The 17,459-nt window shown below is 41.3% G+C and overlaps 1 protein-coding gene across 1 annotated transcript in view; it reads right to left on the minus strand.

The window, feature by feature from the left end:
• Positions 1-17,459, minus strand: part of LOC110525591 (transmembrane protein 132C) — a 203,284-nt gene that overhangs the window by 140,353 nt on the left and 45,472 nt on the right. The gene's annotated exons all lie outside the window — the stretch shown is intronic.

Below are 17,459 nucleotides of genomic sequence, written 5' to 3' on the forward strand. Positions count from 1 at the left end.
TTGAAATGTATCTTCTGCATCTGAATCAGAGAGGTGCGGGGGGCTGCCCTAATCTACCTCCATATCATCGGCACCCAGGGAACAGTGGGTTAACTGCCTTGATTAGAGGCAGAACGACAGATTTTTTTACCTTGTCAGCTTGGGAATTCAATCCAGCAACCTTTCAGTTACTTGCCCAATGCTCCCACCCGCCAGGCTACCTGCCACCCTGAGAATAAAGTTCTATAAAAAGGCACTGTAATTAGATTGTGGCTCTGCCTGGCAGGTTAAAACTGGTTGGAAATCTCTGTAATATACAGTACTGTGAAAAAGTTTTAGGCAGGTGCTGTAAAGTAAGAATGCTTTAAAGTAATGCTGTAAATGCTGTAAACTAAGAATGCTTCAAAAATGTTAATAGATTATATTTATCAGTGAACTAAATGCAAAGTGAGTGAACAGAATAAAAATCAAATTCATATCCATATTTGGTGTGACCACCCTTTGCCTTCAAAACAGCATACATTATTGTAGGTACACTTGCACAAAGTCAGGGATTTTGTGGGCATAGAGTCAGGTGTATGATTAAAAGTATACCAAACAGGTGCTAATTATCATCAATTCAATATGTAGGTTGAAACACTATCATTAACTGAAACTGAAACAGCTGTGTAGGAGGAATACACCTGGGTGAGGATCAGCCAAACTCAGCTAACAAGGTGAGGTTACTGAAGACAGTTTACAGTCAAAAGTCATACACCATGGCAAGACTGCATCAGCAAGGTCTCTCCCAGGCAGAGATTTCAAAGCAGACAGGGGTTTCCAGATGTGCCGTCCAAGCTCTTTTGAGGAAGCACAAAAAAAACTGGCAACGTTGAGGACCGTAGACGCAGTGGTCGGCCAAGGAAACTTACTGCAGCAGATGAAAGACACGTCATGCTTACACGAATGAGTGTCTGCAGGCAACAGTGAAGCATGGTGGAGGTTCCGAGCAAGTTTGGAGCTGCATTTCTGCAAATGGAGTTGGAGATTTGGTCAGAATTAATGCTCTCCTCAATGCTGAGAAGTACAGCCAGATACTTTTCCATCATGCCATCAGGGAGGCATCTGATTGGCCCCAAATGTATTCTGCAGCATGACAATCACCCCAAACATACAGTGAAAGCCATTTAGAACTATCTTCAGCGTAAAGAAGAACAAGGAGTCCTGGAAGTGATGGTTCGGCCCCCACAGAGCCCTGATCTCAACATCATCGAGTCTGTCTGGCACGAAGAGAGAGAAGCACCTGAGGCTGCCTAAATCCACAGAAGAACTGTGGTTAGTTCTCCAAGATTTTTTGGCCAACCTACCTGCCGAGTTCCTTCAAAAACGGTGTGCAAGTGTACCAACAAGAATTGATGCTGTTTTGAAGGCAAAGGTTGGTCACACCAAATATTGATTTGATGTAGATTTTTCTTCTGTTCACTCACTTTGTATTTTGATAATTGATAAATATAAACTATTAACATGTCTATTTTTGAAAGCCTTCTTACTTTACAGCATTTTTTCACACCTGCCTAAAATGTTTGCACAGTATTGCACACAATTAATTAATTTAGGGGGTATCATTCAAAAGCCAGAAGAACTGAAAAAGTACATTGTAAATTAATGTACGTAGCTGTCCCTGAATTTATCAGAGACATAGTGTGAATTCTGTTTGAATTTTTTGACAGTTCAATGCAGTAAAGCTTTTTACTCAACATCTTTAGCTACTGTATATCTACAGGAGGAACGCTTAAGGTTCTCTGGACTGCCATCATTTTTATTTATTTAATTTAACTAGGCAAGTCAGTTAAGAACAAATTCTTATTTACAATGACTGCCTACCCCGGCCAAACCCTAACCCGGACAACGCTGGGCCAATTGTGCGCCGCCCAATGGGACTCCCAATCATGGCCGGTTGTGATACAGCCTGAAACCGAAACAGGGTCTGTAGTGACGCCTCTAGCACTGAGATACAGTGCCTTAGACTGCTGCTCCTTTCAGGAGCCCTGATTAAAAGACATATAAAAAGGCACACAAATACTGTCACGGCCGCATACATTAGAGAGTATACAGAACAGCCGGCTTCTTTCAACACTATGTGTCACCATGCTGATCAGGGAGATGCTGCAGCGTTTTCTGAAAGATACTATGTAATTCCACCAGGACTCAGGAGGAAGGCTATACTGCTGACACTCAAGTCCACTGTTCAGTGACAAGGAGAGAGTGACATTACAAAGTAAATTGCAGACTGCACACAAAAGCTAGCTCGAAAGCTACCCTGTATGCAATTTGCATTTTTAAGAGCTACACAGGACTGCAACTGACAACAAGCAGAGGAGCCTCAGTAAACAATTGTAGGTACAGATGTAGGATCTTAATTGGATCACTTTTTTGTTGCTGAGAATGTTCCTGCATAGCAGGCAGGAAATGCAATCTTGTAGGGTATTTGAGTTTTAAAGGCTTCTAAAGTTTCAGATCTGATCTGATTTGCACTAACGAAAAATGTATCAACCCCTACAAACATTTCCAATAATTATAATCCACATAATTCACATTTTCCGTTGCTGCTGGATTATTTTCCTGCTGTAACAAACTGGCTCAAATTAAGATCCCACATCTGTACATGGAGGTGAGATAAAGCAGGTACATTGACGCGGCAGGTAATAGGTATGATTTTCTACAGGTAAGAACAAGAGTTCTACAGATATTTACAGATAGAGGAGAACTAGTTCATGTAGACAGCTACTAAAGATGGATACAGGAGTGCTACTGTAAGTGGTGTAGTAATCAATACAATACTCTGTGCATCTGCATCTCTTACTTCACCCTTCTTCTACCCAGCTCTAATCTCGTTACCAGACACTTCGAGTGAAGAGTCTGGTGAACCAACTCGTCAAGCTTGGCCTTTGTTAGCCAATACAGAAAGACCGGGAGAAACTCCCAGCACACAGGCATTGGCTTAATCGGCTTAAATCTACCAACCAATCATCTCCCACAACACCTTCTCAGTGTTGTGATTCGTTAAAATTAAATGATGACAAATACTTTACTCAGTAAGGTTACTCCCATATAATTCTATGGTTACTCCCACTATGGCCAACTTTGATGTGTTTATGTCCCAGGTTTATATGAGTTGGGGAGGAGGGTAAACCAGCTCTAATCATGTCCTCCTTACACTTACTAGCACCCTACTGACAGCCATCTGGGGCATACATCAACAACTACATCTGCTTGAATCAAAGCCTGTGTTGACAACCCACTCACCCCCCCGCCCTCTTGTCTTTGTGCATTATAAGCCTGCCTACCTCTCTCCTGTTTGTAATTGCATTTAGCTCTTAAAATATTAAGTTTTTTGGCAAGGATGTTGTTGATGGTTTTCCGTCTGTTCTATACAATGGCACAGTAAATAGCAACCTTGCGCTGAAGAATGGCTTTTGTACTCCTTATTATTCAATCTGAGCAGCATTCACTCAGTTTTGAAGTTTTGTCATGGCAAAGACTCATAGAAGGCAGGTGATCAAATAGATCCCATAACCTGTTTTCTTTACCCTTCTTTACAATCATTTTCACATTCCTCCCTAAGCTCCCATACTGCAGGAAAACATCTGAACCCTCACTGTTTAACAGAAACATCCAGACTGACCACTGAGCGCGTAACAGCTTACACAAGACAGTGCCTACTTGGGCTGAATACATCACCATTTTAATTACCAACACATCTCAATTGACAAAGATGGAGATTCAATCATCTTCCTCTCATACAGATGCTATCGATTTTTTTCAACTTAAATATCCTACGAATTTCATACCAGAACATATAACATCATACATCACATGATGACACTGTGATTAGCTGGAAGGCCCTGCTTGAACGGGCTCAGACACACCAATAAAGTTTGCTGGCCGAGAGTACTTAGCACCTCTGAACATAATTTGAGAACTGAGTGCACACCGATTTGACAACTGTATAATCTGTGAAAAATTTCAGCAGTCAGACGTCTACAGCGGGTAGTCTCTAAAACACTGGCCGCTGAACGATCGGCAGATGAACGCTAGATCCACATTCGACTGAGCACAAATCCCAAACTGACAACACACTCTTCGCCTCAATATGTGATGCAGAAAGGATGGTTACAACACAGGCTGTTCCTAATGATATGTCGCACTGTCTGTGTCCCCATGCAGCTGGCTGGCTGTTTGGTCCCCAGTCCCCCAACCCTTTGCGTGGTACAGCTATCTCCCAGTATCAGCTGGAAGTGTGATAGATGGCAGGTGTAGGGAGTGTGAACAGGGCTCCTCAGAGCCCGTCAGGCCTGCACCCCTTGCCCATTAGTCTTCCATTAAGCCCAGTGCTGCTGACCCAGCCACCCTGATCACACACACTTTTATTTCCTTGTCAGTGATGAATCCTTAACTTCACTCCTCCATGAGGGGCCCCAAGATTCCTTTAAGGGGAAAGAAAAGGCCACGAGGCTCATCTCTCCCGATCCAGGAGGACTCTGAAAAACCACTTCTTTCTGCTCCTCCTTTTCTTTCATATAATGATTAATTGCCTGCCTGGGGAAAGTATGTCGTGTTCTCACTGTCTGGACTTTGATACTAGTTGAAAAGTGACAAGATTTTCATCTGAAGGAATGAAACATTAAAAAGAAGAAACAATTCAGCGGACTAGAAGAAGTTGAACTGCAGAGAAGTTCCTTATTCCTGACTCACGGGTAAAGTGTATGGGTCAACTTTTAGTCATTATGTTGTGTGTTTAGCTAGACCTATAGACCACAGGGGCCTTGTAAATCATTGTCGAGACTCCCTCCCTCCCCAAACTGGCTGGCAGGTGCAATTGTAATTCAGCAGAGTTTAGTATCTGGGTGCAGCCCATCGATTAGGCCTGGGAGATGAAGGGGAGAGTGACAGGTGGAAAAGATCACAGGGAGCTGGCTGAGAATCAATCCCTCCTGCTGATAAGCCATCTCTGCAGACCTAACAGGGATCAGGCCGCTGACAAATGCACTCAAAAAACTGATGTTGAACACTGAAACATTGACATCGAAAGCACCATATGAACAAAGAAAGGCCATGACCTTTGGAAATGCCACCCTGTTAAATAACCCAACACATTTTGGAAGCGCATGTAAAATGCCACAGTGTTGTATAGCATTTCTTCTCTGGTTAAATCCCATGGTACTGTGGTAGGAGTTGAGGCTGAGACTAGCTGAACACATCTTTCAGAATAACAGAAATCTAGGACAGAAAAATGCATTCTCTTTTCTTGTTGTATGCTGACATTATTGACCCTATTCGGTCCAGCTGTAAATTACATTCAGCTTATAAAGACTTCATAAAGCCTTCGTAATGCCTTCATAAGCACTACATAAATGTGTTGCAAAGCATTTATAACTTTGTCATGCTTTATAAATAATTAATAAATGTGGCATAACTGTGTGACATAATCACCCATGTCAAATATGACATATATGTTGAATATGATATAAGCATGTGCTTTATAAAGGGTGACTTGTGCTTAAGGATGGCATAGGCTCTAAATTGATGTAATGTTAGTCACATTACAACTAATCTCATTCCCAGACAATTCCGCCCACTTCCGTGGGGAAGGTCTGATGGACCAACGCATCAAACTTGGCCGTCATTAGTTAGGGTTAGGTTTAAAATCAAATATTAAGAAAATAAATTGTGGAAATGGGCAGGGTTTAGCTATAATTCTTACTTTTTGACTGTGTTAAGTAGTGACGATGACAAATACTTTACTCAGTAAGGTCACTCCTATAGAATTCCATGGTCACTCCCACTACGGCCAAATTTGAAAGGTTGATATCCCTGGCTTGTATGTGCTGTGTGCAATAGCCTGGGGATGATGTTACACCAAGAAACACTCACCGTGATGAAAACCCCCAAACTAAAGAAATTTAGTGTCTTTCTTCTGGAACCAAGTTACATGTTTCTCAGTACACACACATGCACACAACAAAACCTAGCCATCCCAAGTGGTGTTTGGCCCAGTCAGGTATTTGGCACATTCACCCACTCCCCCGCCCCTGCTGAAAGATCAGCCACAAAATGTTGGCACCATTGTAACAGGTTGTAATCAAACCGTGGTCTCCAGCATGGGAACAGAAGAGGAATACCTAGTGCGGTAGTTTTATGTTGGACTACTCCAAATCATCTTGGTTCTGACACACACACACACACACACTTTGCAGGTCACACATTTAAATACATTTCACACCCTACAGTAACCTGTGAATCATGAGAGAACCTTCATAAATCAACAGAACATTAATAACCTACAGTATGTACAGCTGAAAACTGATGTTCTGATTAAAGAAGCAATAAAACTGACCTTCTTTAGGCGACTTGAGTATCTGGAGCATCAGCATTTGTGGGTTCGATTACAGGCTCAAAATGGCCAGAAACAAAGGACTTTCTTCTGAAGGCCAGCATCCCAGAGTCGCCTCTTCACTGTTGACGTTGAGACTGGTGTTTTGCGGGTACTATTTAATGAAGCTGAGTTTCAGAAGAAAGTTCTTTGTTTGCAAATTCTCAGCAACAAAATAATTATCAGATTAAGATCCTACAACTGGTATCATGCAGCTTATTATCATGACCAGTTCTTATATGCAAATAAGTAATCCTACACCTATATTCTAATAGAACATGATCTGCTTCCATAGACCTCAGAATAATTTTTTCAAAGCTGGTAGACATTAATATATGGTTGACCAGCATTTAAAAGCCTCACATGTAATATGGATAACTTCACTTCACAGAGTTGTGCAGTGACGTTACCTACAGCATGTTGGTAAGAGAAGAAGAAACAACCTGTCATTGGAGCATTTATGTACTGAAATTCTACCACATCCATTCTGCGAGACATCTCCGCTAGAGATACTAAAGAGCTGCGTGGTTGTGATTTTTATGTCACACACCTGATAGGTGCAGTGAAATGTGCTGTTTTAAAGGGTCAGCCATAGTAGTTTGGGGCGCATCAACAGATTCTTCACCTTGTCAGGTAGGTTATTCAAACCAACGACCTTTCGGTTACTGGCCCAACGCTCTAACTGCAACGCTCTAACTGCTCGGCCACCTGCCGCCTCCCTGATTGATGCTCAGTATGAACCCAAAAATAACCAAAAAACAATGAGTGACTGAGTAAGGTGAGGTGGTGTCAATGGAAAAAAAAAACATTGATGTTAAAAAAAACATCTGCTTGTGAAAAATGAATATGTCACAGATTATTATTCTAGGGAGCTAGAATGCCACCACAACATTTTAATTAGACACACCATTTTTCTTCCAAATAGCATTAGTTACCGTGAATGCAATGGAGAAGCTTATAGGGCATTAATTCACTAATCTATATTATTTGATGTAGGTTAGAGAGGAGCAAGAAGGAACTGGCAGTGCTGATGGCATGCGATACTCAGTGTGTTACTCTGATCAGAGAGGAGAGGGCACGGTTAGTCTATCTGGCCTGATCTCTGGATGCAGCCAGACAGACTGACAGATAAACATCCCAAATAGATCTAACACAGTCTAGGGGGATGATCCGGGCCAATCCTATATTTGGAGGGGTTTCCAACAGTGACTATGGGGGGAGGTCATCAGTAGATGCCAGAGATTATGGATAATTTATATTGTATGTGCAACAGGTTAGAAATAAATAACCTCCAGCACAGTTGGGTACATGATTGACCACACTACCTTCAGGCTATAGGTAAATATACCAGGGATACACAGGGTTAGGTACACCACACCACCCATCTCACAGAGGAAATGCTCATGCTTAGGCAAGATAGAGTTACATATCAGGCTAAACACAGTTGTATCTGTGAACAGATAATGATACTGAAATCAAAAGATATTCTTCAGATGAAAAGGGTTAAAATCCCACTCTGCCCGTGGCTGAAGTAACAGAACCCTCCCTTTTAGAATCAATAGAGAAACCGAGCAGACAGTGATTATATGGGCTCTTACAAGAGGTTGTGTCCTTGGGCTTTTCACACATCACATAGCACACCATCATGACTAATTATTTTAAAAGCCCAGACTTCGGATTATAGTATATAACTCTATTATTTCATGTCTATATGCATTTCTGAATCTATTCACTGATATGATACAAAGTTGTGACAGAATGCACTTGACATTCAAATTAAACGGAAATCAATTTCGTAGTAAGAATATCTCACATTTTTCAAATTAGGTTGATTAATGAGAACTCATGAAATGCACTTTACTGGAAATTTACAAGGATAACCTACTTGAGGTAGAGTGCCTAGTGAAAGTATACACAACCCGTTACACAGTTTACACATTTTGCTGCCTTAAAATGTTCTCAAAACCTACTTCACATTTTCAAAGTGAAAGAAAAAGTATAGAACATTTTCCAAATGAATAACAATACATTAAAAAAAAGTATTGATTGTGTTTGTCTTCACACGTAGTTCATACCTGGTGGAAGTACCTTTGGCAGCCATTAAAGCTGTGAACAATTTTGAATAAGATTCTACCAACTTTGCACAACTCTTACTTAGAGCAACATTAAATCCATTGTTTTTGCTCAAGTGCAGCATAAATACTGTAGTTCAAGCTCAGTAGATTTGCTTGAGAATCATTGATAGGCAGCAATATTAATCCTTGTCTCTGATTTTCAAGCAGATTTAAGTCAGAGGACTGAGACTAGAACACTCAACACCTATTGGAAAGACATTCTGGTGTGTCTTTGGCATTAAAATGTGTGCAATAGTCCAGCTGAGAAAAAAAAGGCTCTATCCCAGGGCTAAGTATTCAGAAGTCTGAGGCAGGGTTTCCTCTAAACTTTTTACCTGGGCGTTGCTCGTTCCATACTTCTTTTAATACTGACAAACTCTCCAGACTCTGCCGGTGACAAGCATACCCATAACATGATGCTGCCACCACAAAATGTCAAAACTGTTCAAGGGGTGTGCAGATTTTTACTTGGCGCTGTATGTGGAGCCTGGAGATATACTGTCCATTCTGGCAATCTAGTTCTAACATCAATTATGGTAAATGTTGTTACTTTCTGTGTCCCAATTTACAACACTGCATGGTGATCTTTTTGAAAATTAACAAATGGTTAATATAAAAGTATATAAGGGAGAGCAACCTTGATCAGTTTATTTCTTAATTGACAGATTTTTATACAGCTGTTGTAAGGAGCTAAACTCTGATTTTCTTTTTATCTCCATATGCAAAATTATATACAGTGAGGGAAAAAAGTATTTGATCCCCTGCTGATTTTGTACATTTGCCCACTGACAAAGAAATGATCAGTCTATAGTTTTAATAGTAAGTTTATTTGAACAGTGAGAGACAGAATAACAAAAATCCTGAAAAACGCATGTCAAAAATGTTATAAATTGATTTGCATTTTAATGAGGGAAATAAGTATTTGACCACCTCTCAATCAGAAAGATTTCTGTCTCCAAGGTGTATTTTATACAGGTAACGAGCTGAGATTAGGAGAAAAAAATCCTTGTTTTCCAGCTTTTCAGATTCCCTAATTAAAATACTATGCCATCACTGCTAATGCTTTCTTGTGTGATTCAGCATGCTTTTCCTGAACATCTAAGGTGATCTTGAATCAATTAATACAATGAGCAAAATAATGAAATTAGAGTTGAACAAAGGCCACATAACATGAGTCTGGATTAGAGATTGCAATTAATTATAACAACACTGCTTTGATCAGAGAAGAGTAAAAAGGGGGCTCCAGCAAGGAAATACAACACTATGATGATTTAATAAGTTGACCCATTAATTAGTCCTCTCTAATGAATAGAATACATGATCGTGATATATTTCAGTCGTTCTGCACATAAACAATTCACTTGAATGCATGTATGTATTAAGATAGAACATCAGAACATGTGTGGAGAACCATTCCTTAGAACTCTATTCTTATCAGTGTTTTCATCAGCATCAAGAGTCTGACCTCCATTAACTTCCCACAGAGAACATTAATACCTGGGAGGTGTCACACACTTGTCAGCTTGCGATTAGTATATTCATATTCACAATGAGGAGAAGAAGAAGAGTTATATTTAGTCAACATCAGAAGAATAATTAAAACACAGGCCATGTTAGTAGTGATTTCATCTGCACAGTCTGGGCAAGGGCCAGCAGCATTGCATTGTGCAAGGGTTTTTGCAGATGATAAGTATCCCTTTGGATCTGCATGCAGTGTGGTGGGTGGGTGACAGCCCAATGGGGTTGGATGGACAGTGCCCTGCTCAGCTCAGCTCAGTGTGGTACATTATTTCTCTCCAGACAGAAGGTGGAACTTTGGCAGGAGTGTGTCAACAGAATCTCTATCAAGTTACACGTCTAGTTATGATTGACATGTGGTTGAGTTGTCAACTAAGGTGAATACAACATGAAATCAACAAAAAAAAATGTGCCATGTTATTAGATTTAGATTTAATAGTTAGGTGAAACTCCCTTACGTTGATGACACTTTGCAAATCGAATCAGTTGATTCAACGTCATCACATTGAATTTATTTGTTGAAATGATGTGGAAATAACATTTATTCAACCAGTTTTTTCCCAGTGGGTTGCTGGCTGGGCCACAGATGCACATGTGATCCAATCTGCCGGCTTATAAAAATGTAAGACATTAATGGGCTAAATTCCAATAGGCTAGCTCAGCAGAAAAGGTGTCAGGTTTTGACACATATTGGCGCCTCCGTGCTGCCTTATTAAATACGTGAGGAGAATTGCCACCAGTAAAACTATCTGCTCCGTGCTCAGATGGGCTGGGTTTTTGTCCCTCTCTACTGAACCCATTTATCATTGTGCTCACAAGCTCAGATGAACAAATTAAATCCAGCGCACTGAGCAATTGGGCAGCTGCAAAATCAGACAAACGATAATCAAACTGATCCATGCCTCTGGTAATGGCTCTATTGGCCATTGGAATTGTAGTAAGAAAATAGTTTTTCGTTTATGCCAGCTGCAATTTGTGATCAATTTTGAATGTTGCGGTACCACTCACAAACACAACTGCCAAATCTCACATCAAAGCCTTCATATCACTCAAACTCATGTCAATCCACCTTAGGTTTGGATATTTTATCTCATCTCAACTATCTGATCTCTGGGGTGCTTACATCTCAATTTCATATAAAATAATAGCTTCATCAGAATGTGGTCGGCTATGCGTAGGGCAATGATACTGGCCATTACATTAAGTGGCATCCACTTGGGCTTTCATCTCTATCTTGCACTCCAACTGAAATAGCGACTGATTTCATAGCTGTTTATAGTAGATGATTATGTCTCAAATGAGATTACACCATTATGGGTCTGATGTAAGTGTCAGGCCTCTGGGACAGATCAGAATAGTTTAACATTAGCTGTTGGATAGAAACTCACTCGGCCTTTTTACACAATAAGCCAGGTAGTATATTTCCACAAAGGCATTGGTTAGTGTTGTCCGTTATTGTACACACAAGCATTTATTACCATCTAATTCTGTAATTATTGTCCCAAGTATTTTGAGAGAGAGAGAGAGAGAGAGAGAGAGAGAGAGAGAGAGAGAGAGAGAGAGAGAGAGAGAGAGAGAGAGAGAGAGAGAGAGAGAGAGAGAGAGAGAGAGAGAGAGAGAGAGAGAGAGAGAGAGAGAGAGAGAGAGAGCTAGTCTCCTATGCAGTAAGCTAGTCTCCTATGCAGTAAGCACACACACTATCACAGAGAGAGACCTTCCCCTATTAGCCCTGAGCAGACAGTAAATCTGAGTCCAGTTTAAAGCAGTGCACCATGTCAGGCCCAGGCCACGGTAGAAGTCCCTCACCTTTCTGCTAGGGCAGAAATATCACATTTACATAGCTATGTACAACTTGATTGGAGTCCACCTGTGGTAAATTCAATTGATTGGACATGATTTGGAAAGGCACACACCTGTCTACATAAGGTCCCACGGTTGACAGTGCATGTCAGAGCAAGAACCAAGCAACGAGTTTGAAGGAAATGTCTGTAGACACCCCGAGACAGGATTGTGTCAAGGCACAGATCTGGGGAAGGCTACCAAAACATTGGAACATTAGAACCACTATTCCTAGAGCTTCCTTGACAGAATAAATGTTATTGTCTTTGACCTTGCGTTTACGGCAGATCTTACTTTCAACCGGTTTCTAGGGGTCTGTACTCCCCAAGTTGTTGACTGTTTTTGTGCTTGCTGTTAGCTAGCAGTTCTCAGCTGTTAGCAGCCAATGGATAGCAGTTTCTTGCTGGTGATAAAAACGGATGATTGCCATCATTCTTTCAAGTCATTACGGAATTTCTGAATGTATAAAATCATACATTAAGCCTTGTAAACATTTATTTAGACCTGACGTTTATTTGAAAGAGGCGTTTATTTGAAAGAGGCGTTTATTTGCGGAAATCGGTGCTGTTGCCCGACTATTAAAAGGGACAGTTGGCTATGAGACTCAGTATTTAATTGAAGTTTTACAGTATTACATTTTTTACAAATTGATACTTTGAGTCAAAGTATCGTTATGATATCCTCCAAAATAATATTGATGTATATACAGTTGAAGTCGGAAGTTCTACACACTTAGATTGGAGTCATTAAAACTAGTTTTTCAACCACTCCACAAATTTCTTGTTAACAAACTACAGTTTTGGCAAGTCAGTCAGGACATCTACTTTGTGCATGACAAGTCATTTTTTCAACAATTGTTTACAGACAGATTATTTCACTTATAATTCACTGTATCACAATTTCAGTGGATCAGAAGTTTACATACACTAAGTTGACTGTGCCTTTAAACAGCTTGGAAAATTCCAGAAAAGGATGTCATGGCTTTAGAAGCTTCTGATATGCTACTTGACATAATTTGAGTCAATTGGACGTGTACTTATGTATGTATTTCAAGGCCTACCTTCAAACTCATTGCTTCTTTGCTTGACATCATGGGAAAATCAAAAGAAATCAGCCAAGACCTCAGAAAAATTATTTGTAGACCTCGACATGTCTGGTTCATCTTTGAGAGCAATTCCCAAATGCCTGAACGTACCACGTTCATCTGTACAAACAATAGTACGCAAGAATAAACACCATGGGACCACGCAGCCGTCATACCATGTTCTGTCTCCTAGAGATGAACGTACTTTGGTGCGAAAAGTGCAAATCAATCCCAGAACAACAGCAAAGGACCTTGTGAAGATGCTGGAGGAAACAGGTACAAAAGTATCTATAACCACAGTAAAACGAGTCATATATCGACATAACCTGAATGGCCGCTCAACAAGGAAGAAGCAACTGCTCCAAATGACAGAAGTGAGTGCTACTGGGCGATAGTCGTTTAGCTCAGTTACCTTAGCTTTCTTGGGAACAGGAACAATGGTGGCCCTCTTGAAGCATGTGGGAACAGCAAACTGGGATAGGGATTGATTGAATATGTCCGTAAACACACCAGCCAGCTGGTCTGTGCATGCTCTGAGGACGCGGCTAGGGATGCCGTCTAGGCCGGCAGCCTTGCGAGGGTTGACACATTTTACTCACGTTGGCTGCGGTGAAGGAGAGTCTGCAGGTTTTGGTAGCGGGTTGTTTTGGTGGCACTGTATTGTCCTCAAAGCGAGCAAGAAGTTGTTTAGTTTGTCTGGGAGCAAGACATCATGGTCCACGACTGGGCTGGTTTTCTTTTTGTAGTCTGTGATTGACTGTAGACCCTGCCACATACCTCTTGTCTCTGAGCCGTTGAATTGTGACTCTACTTTGTCTCTATACTGACACTTAGCTTGTTTGATTGCCTTGCGGAGGGAATAGCTACACTGTTTGTATTCGGTCATGTTTTCGGTCACCTTTCCCTGATTAAAAGTAGTGGTTTGCGCTTTCAGTTTTGCGCGAATGCTGCCATCAATCCACGGTTTCTGGTTGGGGAAGGTTTTAATAGTCGCTGTTGGTACAACATCACTGATGCACTTGCTAATAAACTCGCTCACCGAATCAGCATATACATCAACGTTGTTGTTCGGCGCTATCCGTAACATTTCTCAGTCCACGTGATCGAAGCAATCTTGAAGCGTGGAATCAGATTGGTCGGACCAGCGTTAAACATACCTGAGCAGGGGCGTTTACTGTGTAACAATGATCCAGAATTATCCCAGCCCGGGTTGTACATTCAATATGCTGATCAAATTTAGGGAGCTTTGATTTTTCAGATTAGCCTTGTTAAAATCCCCAGCTAAAACAAATGCAGACTCGGGATATGTCGTTTCCAGTTTACATAGAGTTCAATTAAATTCTTTCAGAGCCGTCGAGGTGTCTGATTGGGGGGGGTGTACACGACTGTGATTATAATCGAAGGGAATTCTGATCTACCCCCCCCATCACTACTTCCTATACCCTGGCCGTAGTTGGCCATACTGATACTCATTCTGAGTACACTGCTGTCGACCAGTCATACATCAGAGGGGTGAGAATTGAAACAGAATTCCCTGATATGGATGAGGAAGATAGTTGAGCTGCACCACCATCACCACAGGGTGCAGGATGTAGTGGGCAGGATTTGAGCGTGCAGGACTAGGTTACTTTGTGCCTGATTCAAGTCTTAAATTAACAGGGACCAAGAATAAACCCAATCTAAAGGCCTGGAGTAGAATAGAGGTTTAGAGCAAAAGCTGAGGATATGCCTTTCTGTGATAGGAATTGAACAAGAGGGACTACAACCAATTCAACTGTAGAGCAATGTTACTGAAGCATTATGGGTCATGCTGTTGTATAATCAGAAGTAAAATCTGTCCAGGAAAAACTTAAGAAAGCTAATTAACTCACAAGTCAGCCACAGTCCACCACGCACTACCACAGCCCACTCACCTGCCAGCATTCAAACACACTCGCCCTGAAGCTTTAGTAAAGACCTGGCATCTCTGCGAGTCCCTTCCTCCATTCCCCTCCTTTGAGCATTCTCTGAGTCATAGTATCCTGCACCTGCTGATTTCTTTTTCAGGCCATCGCTGCATACATTAGTTCACTGTCCATCAGCACACATAATGATAATGTGCTTACTGATGCATTGCCTTTTAAAGATGAGGCAAATTTATTCTCCCTAAGTAGTTCATGCTTTTGGCTTTCAGAGTGTGCATCCGGTCCTGCGTGCACACACACGCGCGCACACACACACACACACACATTCACTGAGCAGACAGGACTGTACAGCAGTGTACTCAATCAGGGAAATTGATTGGGGGAGGTGTTTGCCTCTTCAACAACAACAAATGGTGTGCCGACACGAGCGCAGTGGAAGTCTCGGCCCATTGCTCACCCATCTTGGAATACCTGATGGTCAAATGCCAACCCTTTTACCTTCCAAGAGAGTTTTCAGCTGCTATTGTGACTGTTGTATACATTCTAACTCAAGACAAGATGAATAACAAGCTGGCACTTAACGAACTGTACAAGGCTATAAACAAGCAGGAAAACTTGCACCTGCAGGCTGCGTTATTTGTTGCTGGCGATTTAAATTCTGTGTCATTAAGACACGTGATGCCCAACTCCCATCAACACATCTACTTCACCACTAGGGGAGATAAAGTCATGGACAACTGTTACTCTACCACAAGCATGCATAAAAGGCCCTCCCTTGTCCCCCATTCGGCAAACCAGATCATGACTCCATACTCCTGCTTCCAAGCAGAAGCTCAAACAGGATGTACTCGTGACTCGCTCCATTGCGAAATGGTAGACAGAATCAGAGCTTATGCTACAGAACAGGGGAGGCAGCTGGCCTAGTGGTTAGAGCGTCGGACTAGAAACCGTAAAGGTTGCAAGATCAAATCCCTGAGCTGACAAGGTAAAAATCTGTAGTTCTGCCCCTGAACAAGACAGTTAACTCACTGTTCCGAGGCTGTCATTGAAAATAAGAATGTGTTCTTAACTGACTTGCCTAGATAAATAAAGGTAAACAAAAAAAATATTTAAAAAGACAGCTTGCTAGTGCTGATTGGAATATGTTCTGAGACTCCACCGATAACATCAGTGAGCTAACCACTGGCTTCATTAGGAATTGCATTGGTGATGTTGTCCGCACAAGTATTCAGCCCAGACTTGAAATTGAGCTCAGGTGCATCCTGTTTCCATTGATCATCCTTGAGATGTTTCTAAAACTTGATTGGAATCCACCTGTGGTAAATTCAATTGATTAGACATGATTTGGAAAGGCACACAGCCATCTATATAAAGGTCCCACAGTTGACAGTGCATGTCAGAGCAAAAACCAAGCCATGAGGTTGAAGGAATTGTCCATAGAGCTCCAATACAGGATCGTGTCAAGTCACAGATCTGGGGATGGATACCAAAAAATGTCTGCAGCATTGAAGGTCCCCAAGAACACAGTGGCCTCCATCATTCTTAAATGAAAGATGTTTCAAATGTCGTCGAATTCTTGGTTAGCTGCACGAACCCAGCCTAAACTTTGAATCATCCATACACAAATTGGCTTAATCATTTATTTACCAACTAAATAATCACAGAAATGCATAAAACAAACAAACAGTAGATATTGGTTACTTACAATGATAGGGAAGATCCCCTAGTGGGCTAAACCGATATGACAGCTTGCTGGACAAAGGGAAGGGGGTGTGGACTGAGAAAGAACAGGAAAGACTAAATAGATCACTACACACTGGATAATTATTTTCATTGAAATGCTAATCCTTTGCACATGAACACTCGCTCCTTTGGGAATAATTGCAAATAATATATTTACACCCATATGTCGTTGTCTTCTCTGTTGGAGAGTCAGTTCAGAGTCTCTGGTTACTCATGGTGGTTTGTCGATCGGCAGTTCCTGATAGTGTCTGTTGTAATGGATATTGTTCTTAGAGTAGATGTTTCACGGTTGTCGGTATTCACATCTCAGGTTAACAATTTCTAGCTGCAGACTAGTAATTAGTATCTATGATTTGCTCTTATTCTTTAGGGATCGATAGTCTGAGTTTAACCATTTCCAGCCGTGTAGCCAATGCTCCACGTGGTATAGTTTTGGTACTCAACTATTCGCAATCACAGCGCCTGCTGAGGGTTCACTTAGTCTTGGTACTCAAACCTGTGCCACCTCAGCATGCGTTTTCTGAAGAGGATTTCCTCAGGATAGGGTTTTATTCGTAACAATAGAAGAAGGTGGTTTCATGACGCCAGATCATGTCTGTGCTCACAGGGGTGTGGCCGCTGACTTGTTAAACTTTATAGGGAATACAATTCTCTGTAAAAAAAAGTTAACATCACATAATTTCACAAATAGTTTAATCTTTACTCATTCATTTTATACAACAATTAGATGCAAACACCATAATTGAGAAATGTACATATTCAGAAATATAGTTGTCTATTTCCTGTCCTTCGTGAGGTCACCAAATGAAACACACTCAACATAACTGTCCCTTAACTTGTTATGGCTGCAATCCCACTAAAGGGAT

This window comes from Oncorhynchus mykiss, chromosome 6 (assembly GCF_057628025.1).
Source record: "Oncorhynchus mykiss isolate SJ-2025 chromosome 6, ASM5762802v1, whole genome shotgun sequence".
NCBI classification, from domain to species: Eukaryota; Metazoa; Chordata; class Actinopteri; order Salmoniformes; family Salmonidae; genus Oncorhynchus; species Oncorhynchus mykiss.